This window comes from Chiloscyllium punctatum, chromosome 16 (assembly GCF_047496795.1).
Source record: "Chiloscyllium punctatum isolate Juve2018m chromosome 16, sChiPun1.3, whole genome shotgun sequence".
In the NCBI taxonomy this organism is placed as follows: domain Eukaryota; kingdom Metazoa; phylum Chordata; class Chondrichthyes; order Orectolobiformes; family Hemiscylliidae; genus Chiloscyllium; species Chiloscyllium punctatum.
The window spans coordinates 7,820,292-7,833,202 of NC_092754.1; the positions used below are offsets into that span (position 1 = coordinate 7,820,292).

At 54.1% G+C, this 12,911-nt stretch overlaps 1 protein-coding gene across 9 annotated transcripts in view; it reads left to right on the plus strand.

Annotated features, from left to right (window-relative positions):
* The first annotated feature begins 6,076 nt into the window (after nt 1-6,076).
* The window catches only part of rerea (arginine-glutamic acid dipeptide (RE) repeats a), a 566,413-nt gene continuing 559,578 nt past the window's right edge, over nt 6,077-12,911 (plus strand). For 7 of the 9 annotated variants that reach the window (XR_011962674.1, XM_072586150.1, XM_072586154.1 and 4 more), the window contains exon 1: nt 6,077-6,369. The gene's annotated coding sequence lies outside the window, so the exon portion shown is untranslated. The remainder of the gene's footprint in view (nt 6,370-12,911) is intronic. The other 2 variants (XM_072586159.1, XM_072586160.1) reach the window with 1 other exon arrangement.

Consider the following 12,911-nt stretch of genomic DNA (forward strand, 5'->3'; position numbering starts at 1 on the left):
CCTCCCCTCACTCTCCCTCCCTGCCTCTCTTTCTTCCACTTAACCTCTCCCTCCACCCTCCCCCCCAACCTCTTTCCCTTCCCCTCCCCTCCCCCTCCCCACCTCTTTGCCTTCCCCTCCCCTCCCCCTCCCAACCTCTTTCCCTTCCCCTCCCTCCCAACCTCTTTCCCTTCCCCTCCCCCTCCCAACCTCTTTCCCTTCCCCTCCCCCTCCCAACCTCTTTCCCTTCCCCTCCCCCACCCAACCTCTTTCACTTCCCCTCCCCCTCCCACTCCCAACCTCTTTCCCTTCCCCCTCCCCCTCCCACTCCCAACCTCTTCCCCTTCCCCTCCCCCTCCCCTCCCAACCTCTTCCCCCCAACCTCTTTCCCCCCCTCCCCCTCCCCCTCCCAACCACTTTCCCTCCCCCTCCCAACCTCTTTCCCTCCCCCTCCCCCTCTCCCTCTCTCTCCCCCTCCCAACTTCTTTCCCTCCCCCTCCCCCTCTCCCTCCCCCTACCAACCTCTTTCCCTTCCCTCCTCCTCCCCCTCCCCACCTCTTTCTCTCCCCCTCCCCACCTCTTTCCCCCCCCTCCCCACCTCTTTCCCCCCCCTCCCCATCTCTTTCCCCCCGCCACCTCTTTTCCCCCCCTCCCAACCTCTTACCCCCCCTCCCCACCTCTTTCCCCCCCTCCCCACCACTTTCACCCCTCCACCTTCCCGCCTCTTTCCCTCCCCCTCCCCCTTCCCCCTTCCCCCTCCTTCCCTCCCCCTTCCCCCTCCTTCCCTCCCCTTCCCGTCCCCCTCCCCCTCCCCCTCCCAACCTCTTTCCCTCCCCCCTCCCCCTCCCCCTCCCAACCTCTTTCCCTCCCCCTCCCCCCTCTCCCTCCCCCTCCCCCTCCCCCTCCCCACTTCTTTCCCTCCCCCTCCCCCCTCTCCTCCCCACTTCTTTCCCTCCCCCTCCCCCCTCTCCCTCCCCACCTCTTTCCCTTCCCTCTTCCTCCCCCTCCCCACCTCTTTCCCCCTCCCCCTCCCCCTCCCCACCTCTTTCCCTCCCCCTCCCCGCCTCTTTCCCCCTCCCCCTCCCCGCCTCTTTCCCTCCCCGCCTCTTTCCCTCCCCCTCCCCGCCTCTTTCCCTCCCCCTCCCCGCCTCTTTCCCTCCCCGCCTCTTTCCCTCCCCCTCCCCGCCTCTTTCCCCTCCCCCTCCCCGCCTCTTTCCCCCCCCTCCCCGCCTCTTTCCCCCTCCCCCTCCCCGCCTCTTTCCCCCTCCCCCTCCCCGCCTCTTTCCCCCTCCCCCTCCCCGCCTCTTTCCCCCTCCCCCTCCCCGCCTCTTTCCCCCTCCCCCTCCCCCTCCCCCTCCCCGTCTCTTTCCCCCCTCCCCCTCCCCCTCCCCCTCCCCCTCCCCCTCCCCGTCTCTTTCCCCCTCCCCCTCCCCCTCCCCGTCTCTTTCCCCCCGCCTCTTCCCCCTCCTCACCTCTTTCCCCCTCCCCCTTCCCCTTCCCGCCTCTTTCCCTCCCCTTCCCACTCCCCTACCCCTCCCCCCTCCCCACCTTCCCCCTCCCACCTTCCCCCCTCCCCACCTCCCCACCTCCCTCCCACCCACCTCCCTCCCTCCCCCCCTCTCCCCTTACCCCCCCACTCCCCTTTCCCCCCTCCCCCCCACCCCCGCCCTCCCCCCAACTCCCTCCCACCTCCCACCTCCCTCCCACCTCCCTCCCTCCCTCCCCCCTCTCCCCTTTCCCCCCTCCCCAACCTTCCCCCCCTCCCCACCTTCCCCCCTCCCCACCTCCCTCCCTCCCACCTCCCTCCCTCCCCCTCACCTCCCTCCCTCCCCCTCACCTCCCTCCCCCTCTCCCCCCCTCCCCTTCCCCCCATCTCCCCCCCTCCCCTTCCCCCCATTCCCCCTCCCTCCCTCCCCCTCTCCCCCCCTCCCCCCTCCCCCCCACCTCCCTCCCTCCCACCCCCCTCTCCCCTTTCCCCCCTACCTCCCTCCCTCCCCCCTCTCCCCTTCCCCCCTCCCCCCCACCTCCCTCCCTCCCCCCTCTCCCCCTTTCCCCCTCCCCCCCCTCCCCACCTCCCCCTCCCCACCTCCCTCCCTCCCCCTCTCCCCTTCCCCCCCTCCCCCCCACCTCCCCCCTCCCCCCTCTCCCCTTCCACCCCCCCCCCTTCCCCCCTCCCCCCCTCCCCACCTTCCCCCCTCCCCACCTCCCTCCCTCCCCTCTCCCCTTCCCCCCTCCCCACCTCCCTCCCCCTCTCCCCTTCCCCCCTCCCCACCTCCCTCCCTCCCCCTCTCCCCTTTCCCCCCTCCCCCCCCTTTCCCCTTCCCCCCTTCCCCCCCCCCACCTCCCCCCTCCCACCTCCCCCCCACCTCCCCCTCCCCCCCTCCCCCACCTCTCCCCCTCCCCCCTCCCACCCCCCCCCCACCCCTCCCCCCCACCCTCACCCCCTTCCCCCCCACCCACCCCTTCCCCCCCCCCTCACCCTTTCCCCCCTCCCTCCCCCTTTCCCCCCCTCCCTCTCCCCTCTCCCCCCACACCCCCCACACCCCTCCCCCCCCTCACCCCCACTCCCCCCCCCCCCCCTCACCCCCCACTCCCCACCCCCCCCTCTCCCCCCCACCCCAAACCCCCCTCACCCCTTCCCCCCTCCCTCACCCCAAACACCCCACCCACCCCCAAACACCCCCACACCCCAACTCCCCCCTCCCCCAACCCCCCACTCCCCTTCCCCCCACCCTCACCCAACTCCCCCACCCCCCCCAACTCCCCCTCCCCCCCTCCCCCCCCCCCCCAACACCCCCTCACCCCCCAACACCCCCACCCCCCCCTCACCCCCCTCCCCCACACCCCCACTCCCCACTCCCCCTCTCCCCCAACCCCCCCCCACCCCCTTCACCCCCACCCCCCCCCTCCCCCCTCCCCCCCACCCCCCCCTCCCCCTCTCCCCAACCCCCCCCTCTCCCACTCCCCCTCCCTCACCCCTTCCCCCCCACCCTCTCCCCAACCCCCCCCCCTCCCCTCCCCCTCCCACCCCCAATCACCCCTCCCCCCACCCCCAACCCCCCCCCCCCCCTCCCCCCCACCCCCTTCCCCCCCCACACCCAACTCCCCCTCCCCCTCCCCTTCTCCCCTCCCACACCCACTCCCCAACCCAATCCCCCCCCCTCTCCCCTTTCCCCCCCCTCCCTCTCCCCAACCCCCCCCCTCACCCCACCCCCCTCTCCCCCCTCCCCTCCCCCCCCCCTCTCCCCCCTCCCACTCCCCCCACCTCACCCCCCACCCACTCCCCCTCCCACACCCCTCCCTCTCCCCAATCCCCCCCCCTCTCCCCTCCCCCCCCTCCCCTCCCCTCTCCCCCACCCCTTCCCCCCTCCCACCTCCCTTCCCCCACCCTCTCCCCTTCCCCCTCCCCACTCCCCTTCCCCACCCTCTCCCCCTCCCCCCCCTCCCCCCTCCCCCCTCCCCCCTCCCCTTCCCCCCCTCCCCTTCCCCCACTCCCCCCCTCACCCCTCCCCTCTCCCCTTCCCCCCTCCCCCTCTCCCCCCTCCCCCTCTCCCCCCTCCCCCCCCTCTCCCCCCCCCCCCCTCCTCCCCCTCCTCCCCCCCTCCCCCTCCTCCCCCTCCTCCCCCTTTCCCCCCCTCTCCCTCCTCCCCCTCCTCCCCCTTTCCCCCCTCTCCCCCCCTCCCCCCCTCCCCCTTCCCCCCCTCCCCCTCTCCCCCTCTCCCCCTCTCCCCTTTCCCCCCCCCCCCCCCTCTCCCCTTTCCCCCCCTCTCCCCTTTCCCCCCCTCTCCCCTTTCCCCCCCTCCCCCCCCCTCCCCCTTTCCCCCCCCCTCCCCCTTTTCCCCCCCTCCCCCTTTTCCCCCCCTCTCCCTTTCCCCCCTCTCCCCTTCCCCCCCCTCCCCCTTTTCCCCCCCTCCCCCTTTCCCCCCTCTCCCCTTTCCCCCCCTCCCCCTTTTCCCCCCTCTCCCTTTCCCCCCTCTCCCCCCCTTTTCCCCCTCTCCCCTTTCCCCCTCTCCCCCCCTCCCCCCTTTTCCCCCTCTCCCCCCTTTTCCCCCTCTCCCCCCCTCCCCCCTTTTCCCCCTCTCCCCCCTTTTCCCCCTCTCCCCCCCTCCCCCCCTCTCCCCCCTCCCCCCCTCTCCCCTTTCCCCCTCTCTCCCCTTTCCCCCTCTCTCCCCCTTTCCCCCCTCCCCCTTTCCCCCCCCTCCCCCCTCCCCCCCTCTCCCCCCTCTCCCCCCTCTCCCCCCTCCCCCCTCTCCCCTTTCCCCCCTCTCCCTTTCCCCCCCCTCCCTTTCCCCCCCCTCCCTTTCCCCCCCTCCCCCCTCTCCCCCCTCCCCCCTCTCCCCTTTCCCCCCTCTCCCTTTCCCCCCCCTCCCTTTCCCCCCCCTCCCTTTCCCCCCCTCCCCCCTCTCCTCCCCTTCCCCCTCTCCTCCCCTTTCCCCTCCTCCCCCCCTCTCCCCTCCTCCCCCCTCCCCTCCTCCCCCCTCCCCCCCTCTCCCCCCTCTCCCTTTCCCCCCCTCCCCCCTTCCCCCTCCTCCCCCCTTCCCCCTTCCCCCCCTCCCCCCTTTTCCCCCTCTCCCCCCCTCTCCCCCCTCTCCCTTTCCCCCCCTCCCCCCTTCCCCCCCTCTCCCCCCTCCCCCCTTTTCCCCCTCTCCCCCCTCCCCCCTCCCCCCTTTTCCCCCTCTCCCCCCCTCCCCCCTTTTCCCCCTCTCCCCCCCATCCCCCCTTTTCCCCCTCTCCCCCCCTTCCCCCCTTTTCCCCCTCTCCCCCCCTCCCCCCTTCCCCCCTTCCCCCCTTCCCCCCTTCCCCCCTTTTCCCCCTCTCCCCCCCTCCCCCTTTTCCCCCCTCTCTCCCCCCCTCCCCCTTTTCCCCCCTCTCTCCCCCCCTCCCCCTTTCCCCCCCTCTCTCCCCCCCTCTCTCCCCCCCTCCCCCCCTCCCCCCCTTTCCCCCCCTCTCTCCCCCCCTCCCCCCCTCCCCCCCTTTCTCCCCCTCTCTCCCCCCCTCCCCCTTTCCCCCCCTCTCTCCCCCCCCTCCCCCTTTTCCCCCCCTCTCCCCCCCCTCCCCCCTCCCCCTTTCCCCCCCTCTCTCCCCCCCTCCCCCTTTTCCCCCCCCTCTCCCCCCCCCTCCCTCCCTCCCCCCTCCCCCTTTTCCCCCCCCCTCCCCCCCCTCCCTCCCTCCCCCCTCCCCCTTTTCCCCCCCTCTCCCCCCCCCTCCCCCTTTTCCCCCCCTCTCCCCCTTTTCCCCCCCTCTCCCCCCCCCTCCCCCTTTTCCCCCCCTCTCCCCCTTTTCCCCCCCTCTCCCCCCCCTCCCCCTTCCCCTTTTCCCCCCCTCCCCTCCCCTCCCCCCCCCCCCCCCCAGCCTGTCTCTGTCTCTGTCTCTGTCTCTGTCTCTGGGTATGTACCTGTCCTTTCTCTGTGATAGTTTGTATGTATGTGTGTCTGTCTCCCCCTCCCCCTCCCCCTCCCCCTCCCCCTCCAGCCTGTCCCTGTCCCTGTCTCTGGGTATGTACCTGTCTGTGATAGTTTGTGTCTCTGTCTCTGTCTCTGTCTCTGGGTATGTACCTGTCTGTGATAGTTTGTGTCTCTGTCTCTGTCTCTGTCTCTGGGTATGTACCTGTCCTTTCTCTGTGATAGTTTGTATGTATGTGTCTCCCCCTCCCCCTCCAGCCTGTCTCTGTCTCTGTCTCTGTCTCTGGGTATGTACCTGTCTGTGATAGTTTGTGTTTGTGTCTCTGTCTCTGGGTATGTACCTGTCTGTGATAGTTTGTGTTTGTGTTTGTGTCTCTGTCTCTGTCTCTGGGTATGTACCTGTCTGTGATAGTCTCTGTCTCTGTCTCTGTCTCTGTCTCTGTCTCTGTCTCTGTCTCTGTCTCTGTCTCTGTCTCTGTCTCTGTCTCTGGGTATGTACCTGTCTGTGATTGTGATTGTCTCTGTCTCTGAAACATTGTTTCTGGAGACTGAGCTTTTAAATCAATTCAGTCCTCTTTCTCCTTGCGGCTGATTGGCTGTGCGGGCTGCGGGCTGCGGGCTCGCCCAATGAGAGCGGCGGTTATTGGCGGGTGCGCGGTGTCCTGTGGTTACCCCGGGCTCCCTCCTCCCTCTCTCTCTCAGGGAAATCTCTTGTGTCTCCAGCAGCAAGGAAAAGACACTCTCCCAACAGCAACAACAACAAAAATAAAGACATTGTCCTCAGCTGCAAACAAAAACAAGGAGACGCGGGGTGGGGAAGGAAGCGGAGAGAAAAATCCCACTCATACACACACACACACGAGAGAAAGAATTACCTGGGGACAAAAACAGAGGAGAAAATTCAGATGCAATCTCCAGCAACTCTTCTTTCTCTTTCCCTTGTGAAGCTCCAAGCAACCAAGGCATTCATGCGGTAGAGGGACGGAAGGTAAGGAATGGGTTCAAAGGCTGGACGTTTTCTTTTGGGAGGGTGTATGTGTGTTAATGTGGCTGGGACTGGCACTCAGCAACTCCTCCAGTTCTCTTTCCTGGCACCCCCCAACCCAACCCCAACCCCAACCCCAACCCCAACACACACACACACACACGCACCCTTTTTATCTTTATTCAGTAGTTATACCTTAAACCCTCCACATTCCTCCTCCATCCCCCCCCCCCCCCCCCCGCTCCTCTTTTAACATTTGAGTCTGTACTAGGCAAGTGTGGCCATTGTGTGCGTTGTTGAATCCAGAGTGACACTTGTAGAGATTGTGAATGTTATTGTCTCTTTTATTGTGGCTCCTGCACTAACATTTATTTGTCTTTTTTCAACTGTCTGAGGACACTCACCAATGATGTTGGTTCTTGTTTCTCTTTCCCCACCACATCTCGCTCCCCTCTGTTCTGTTTGAAATCTATACAAATGTGACAAAGTTGGGTTAGAAGTCTAGTGAAAAATATGTGAGGATTAGATCCAGTGTTATCTTGATGGAGTAGGCCTTAGAGGGGTTGTCTAACCCACCTTATTCAGGCTGAACCAAAATTAAAGAGTGTGATGTTTGTGTATGCTTGTGTTTAACATGTTGGTGTATGTGTTCATTCTCATATTTGCAATGAATGATAGTTTAAAGAAAACCTTACCAACATTGTGGAGGTTTTGGACTAAAACTCCCAGAAGGTTAAAGAAATTAGTTAAGAATGTTATTTGTTTAACTTCTTGCAGAAGTTAGGGACTGCAATTTCTCAACCCGTTTTAGATCTTTCATTTAAAGAAAATGTAACATGAATGTTTTTGTGCATTTTTGTTACAGGAGTGGTTTTAATGAGTTTTATTTGTAGGTTCAGCCTTTGTTTAGCTATGTTCTTTTTTAAAAAGTAAAGTGGCTGTGATATATATTACAGTGTAGATGGCAAAGGTCGTTATTAGTTGAGATATGGGTGTGGAATGTGTATATTTTACTTTGGTTATTGAGCACTTGGATTGTTGAATGTAAATAATGCTTGTTTACTAAGATGGTGTGATTCCAGTGCATACAAATATTTGCTCACTTTGAAATAGTCTGTGTTCAGATATACAAAACGAGGGCAATAAAATATGTAAGGATTGAGAACCATGTACGGTAAAGTTTTTTTTCTTTTCTTTCAAGTGGTGAAAGTCAAGTAGCAAATTTGTAGAACAGACGTAACTCCTACTTTCAGAATAAACAGGAATTCCCGTGGTGCCAATGACAAAATGCTGTGACTAATGCTTGAAGAGCTGATACTAAAATTGAATGGTATCTATATGTAAACAGAGGCTTTACACGTTTCAAGATGTGTGCAACAATAACTGTGAAACTGAGTGCTAGTGTGTTGCCAGGATTGTAATATAATCAAGGGGTTCAGATTTCATAAACTGAGAGCGTGTTTGTGAGCATCAACTGACTCGAGCCCCCAAGATTGGGTTACAGCCTGTAACTTACTCCAACGCAGCTGTTATGTTATGGCAGTGACTATGTTTTATTGTACTTGTGGTTACTGTGCTGTGGTGTCTATTGTCTGTTGCAGTTCTTTTTGAAGAATGGGATGAGGGGTTACAACAGCTGTTATGGTGAAAGATCTAATGTATATATCCTGTGACAGGGGCTTGTCAAGCATGAAAACTTTCTGTTGGGCAGCTATATATCACTTAGTAGTAACCATTCGGTAAAACATGTTGAGGGGTTGTGTAACTCGAGTAACTTCCCTTTACCTGCCTATTTTCTCTCTTCTTTCTCTCCTGAAAGCATTGACTACTTGAAGTCCTTACTGGCATCAGTTGCCCGCAAGTACCTCATTTAAGCAGTAATTATTTATCTGTAAGCCTTGGTGGTGAGTGCTGGCAAGTTATTTGAATCTGGTGTTGGGGCATCGCAGCTGAGTCTGATGTCAGCAGGTGTATAGTTTCCAGCTGGGGCCATTGGATAAAAAGTGGGGTTGGGGATCTTGATTGTTTACTTTTCCCCCCCATGTTCTCTAATCTGAATTCAGTTTGGTGGTCTGACATGACTGTGATTGAATTCAGCTAATAGTGCACATGATGAGGATTGAACCCCAGATTTCTGTTTGCTTCTGTAAGCTAACTGTATACATTTGCTAAAACATTTGAGGAAATCCCTCCCCTTATCTTCATCTCTTACTCCCCTACACACTGCTTCCCCAACAACATCACTCAAGTGTTCAGATTTGAAATATTCTTGCATGTGTATTTGCAAATACATATCAGCAAAGTCCAATGTGGTTTGAATTAGACGGTTTAACTTTGAGGAAGGCAATTGATCATTACTGCAGATTAGTTTTTTTTCTGAAGTGAGATATAGTGGGAAGTAAAATGATCTGTGATTTGTTTAGTGTGAATGATTTCATTGCTTTGCTTGCATTACAATCAAATGCACCAGAACAATGCTATGGCATTGCCATCCCATATCAAGAGCCCTTTCTTTCTGTTCTGGTACAAATAGAACAATGCTCTGTCAAATTCTTTTGAGTTAAATTGCTGCTTTAAAATACAAAGCTTCTTATTTGAGACTCATTGCTTAATTTGGGCAAGTGTTGAGTACAGAACACTTAACTTTTACAATAGCTTTAATATGCTGTTGAAAGTGGCTCCTAAAATAAGATAATTAACTGTGTTGTAATTAATAATACTATAAAAACACTTTTATAATTTGAGGTCTTGAATAATGTGAACAGAATTTTGGTGTGCATTGCCTAATCAGTGAAGTACCAATCAGCAATGAGTATTAGTATTATGCAATATATTGCTGAGGTTACACTTAGAACTACTTACTTCTAAAGGACATGGATGTGGTCAAAAAGGTGAAGATTACAAGATTAGTTGTTCTGTCTGTAGTCTATCCAATACGTGACACGTAGAACTGTGATGATTTAGTTCTGCATACTAGAGAATGAAAAATATATTTTAGACCTTTAAAATAAAACCAGAGAACTTCAATTGCGAAAATGCATTGAGGATGCACTTTCAAAACAGGGCTGTAGTTCAGTACTATGGGCCTGGACCAATTATCCTGAGATAGAAAGTTCACACCCTTCAGCAGAAGTCATGCACTTGTTCTAATTTTTGCCATTATGCACTAAATAAAATATTAATGGAAGCTGGTAAATTGGAAAAGCCATATCAATTCACTACGTTTTTTGGGGAAGTCTATGGTTACTGCCATAGACTTGAACCTGTCCTAAACTCTGTTACCAGCATCTTCATTCCCAACAGCATTCATTTGCTTATTACCTCTGTGCTTGTTCAGTTGAATTGATTCTTGATCTAGGTGCTTTGATCTAAATCCTCGTCCTTGTTTTCAAATCCCACTTTGCCAATCCATATCTCTGTAATCTTCTCCTTCCCGACAGACAGCGTTCCTGCTAAACTTTGCTGGTGCATTGTCCTGCAGCTGCCTGAAAGGCACAGTACAGGCCTTGTTGATTGATTAATTACATGTGTGTGTGGCCTTGCTGAAAAATTTAAAGAGATTGCAAACCAAAAAACAGCATGTGAGCAGCAACTAAGCTTTAAAGAGAACACTGTCTAGAACTTTGAGTTCTCTGTTTTTCCAGTTCTGGCATCGTGAGCATCTTTTTTTTTCTGGAATCAAACATTGGTAATTATTCTTCAGGTGACTTGGCCCTAAACTTTGAAATATCCCCTCAACAAATTTATCTCTCGCTGTGTGTCCCTCTCCATCTGTATGTGGCACTCTCACTCTGTATGTGATGTTTCCTCCCTCTGCCACACTGTGCGGCCAGCCTTCCCCCTCCACTCTTTTCATACCCTTTTTCTTTCCTATAAGACATTGACAAAGCTTTTGGTTACCTCTCTAATATTTGCTTATTTGGATCAGTATCAATGCATTTGTTGTTGTAGTCAATAAGTCGTCAGTCTCACACTGTAGTTGACTGCTGATGCTCTCTGATGTGGTCCACTAACATACTTGCGTTATTAACCATTTGATTCTCGGCGAAGGTATAACACCATCCTTTCAGTTCAATTTTATGTGTAACAACGTCTTTCATTCCAAATACAATTGAAGACACAAAACCTGTAAAATGTTGTCCCGTTTACTTACATAGAATCTATCACGTTGCAGCACAGTACAGGCCCTTCGGCCCTCGATTTTTACAGAAATACAACATGCCAGCTGAAATGAACGTAATATTATTAGGGAATGAATTTTACATAATTCTGTCAGTTCAGGGCAGAATGTGAAAAGTGAGTTAAGCTGGTCCTTTTTCATTTTTAGCAGCCAAGTTTCAAATCCAAGCTGATAGGAAAAGGCGTTTTATTGTGTCTGCTGCTTGTAAGTTCTCTAAAATGAGTTAAAGCCGGTTCCTCCTGGACTTGAGTCTGTAGCCCTGAAACCTCAGAATAAATAGGCATTAAGATTGCAAAATTTGCCGAGAGGCCATATAGAGAAGAGTGGTGTGGCAAATGCACAGTAATGAATGATTTTCTAAGACTGAGCTTAAGGCTCATTGGTAGTGCAAAAGGAAGTATGCTGTAGGACTACCTAGTGCTGAACTTGGCCTGGCAGTGCTTGATTAATCAACTCCTGATGGCTGATGCAGACTTAGTGGACAAGAGGCACACTGTCCTGTGTGATGCTTATCAGGCTACTAAAACAAAAACATCTGCTATATCTGACAATCATTTCAGGAGTGTTTTGATGCTTTTGTGGGTGCTTCCATTTTAATAATAAAGGCTTGCTCAAGTATTTCCAGTTAATGACTGTTCAAATCAATTGTTAAACATCATGTTGTTTTGGTTAGACAACATTGAATCTAATGACTCAGTGTTGATCTATTTTTTAATCTATTGTAAATTGATGTGGAATAGGTTTATCAGCTATTTATGTGATTCAATAGACTAGCCTCACCTGTGAGTTTGCAATTTATGAATTTGGACGTCCACAACTTAGTCTGTCTGGATCGAAAACAAAACATTTTACGTTGTGTTTACATGCCTTGATAGGGGAGAAAGGGTGAGGCTTGATAGTAGGCCAGGTTTAAGATGATAAGATTGTAATATTATAATTTCAAACGGTCTTGTAAATATACTGGTGTTTTACACAGCAAACATTATGCCTGTATTGGATTTATTATGAATTTATGCTGATGTTTTGTATAAAAATTCAATCAATGTGCAGATGTTAATCTCTTAGATTTGAATGAGGAGCAGTTGGTTGAGATTGTTTCACAATAAGAGACTGCATGTTCATAGAACCAGATTGCAGAATAATGTAATTTTGGAACCCAAACCATTACCAAGCTTAATCTGAAAAACCCACCACTTCAATATTATTTTCCCACTCTAAGAGTACAGTTTCTGCATAGTTTCTGGATGGCCAGCTGCATAAAAGTGAGGTACAATCATAAATCATACATATTGGTGATGTGTAGGGGATGCAAACCTTTGATATAACATTGTGCTCTTTAATATTTGATTCGTAAAAGTCATTGCATCTGCTGTTTACTTTTGCATTCACCTGTCACTTGCCTGTATAACTGCTTATCAAAATGGCTCAAGGTACATTCAGGTAATTTATAGTTTTAACATTTTTCAGTTATATCATTTTGTTAATGTAAGGTAACTGGAGTTTGTATTTGAATAGTTTTTAAATTAATTTTCTTATTGAAATGATTCAGGAAACAATAAGAATAAAATGAGAAATTGCAGGAAAAGCTCCTTAGGTCTGACAACATCTATGGAGAGAATGCAGAGTTCCCTTTTCGTGTCCAGTGACCTGTCTTCAGAACTGTTCTTTGTTTTTTTTTGTTCAAGAAACAATAGGTTGTACATCCCAAGTTTGTTTATTTGTCATGCTGTGTGTGAGTCATGCTGCCATTTGTGGACATTGTAGGCTTAAAACCAGTAATAACTGCAAACACCTTGGGTATCAGTCCTTGGCCATCTGTTGTTTCATGAAAAATACAGCTTATGTTTTGGATCTTGCTTGGATGTATAGAAAGAGTCTGAAAATTCTATTTGTGCTCAAAGGCATGCAAAGAATCTTTAAGGCGGCACGGTGGCACAGTGGTTAGCACTGCTGCCTCACAGCGCCTGAGACCCGGGTTCAATTCCCGCCTCAGGCAACTGTCTGTGTGGAGTTTGCACGTTCTCCCCGTGTCTGCGTGGGTTTCCTCTGGGTGCTCCGGTTTCCTCCCACAGTCCAAAAATGTGCACGTTAGGTGAATTGGCCATGCTAAATTGCCCGTGGTGTTAAGTAAGGGGTAAATGTAGGGGCATGGGTGGGTTGCGCTTTGGCAAGTCGGTGTGGACTTGTTGGGCTGAAGGGCCTGTTTCCACACTGTAATGTAATCTAAAGTCTCAATGTATTAACTAAAGACCTGTAGAATTTATGGATGCAATTGATGTGGACAAGCTTCCTGCTTCTCTTGTATTTGTAGTTCTTATTTTCTAAATCTGCTCCATAACAGCTTTCTAAAAAAAATTATACCACC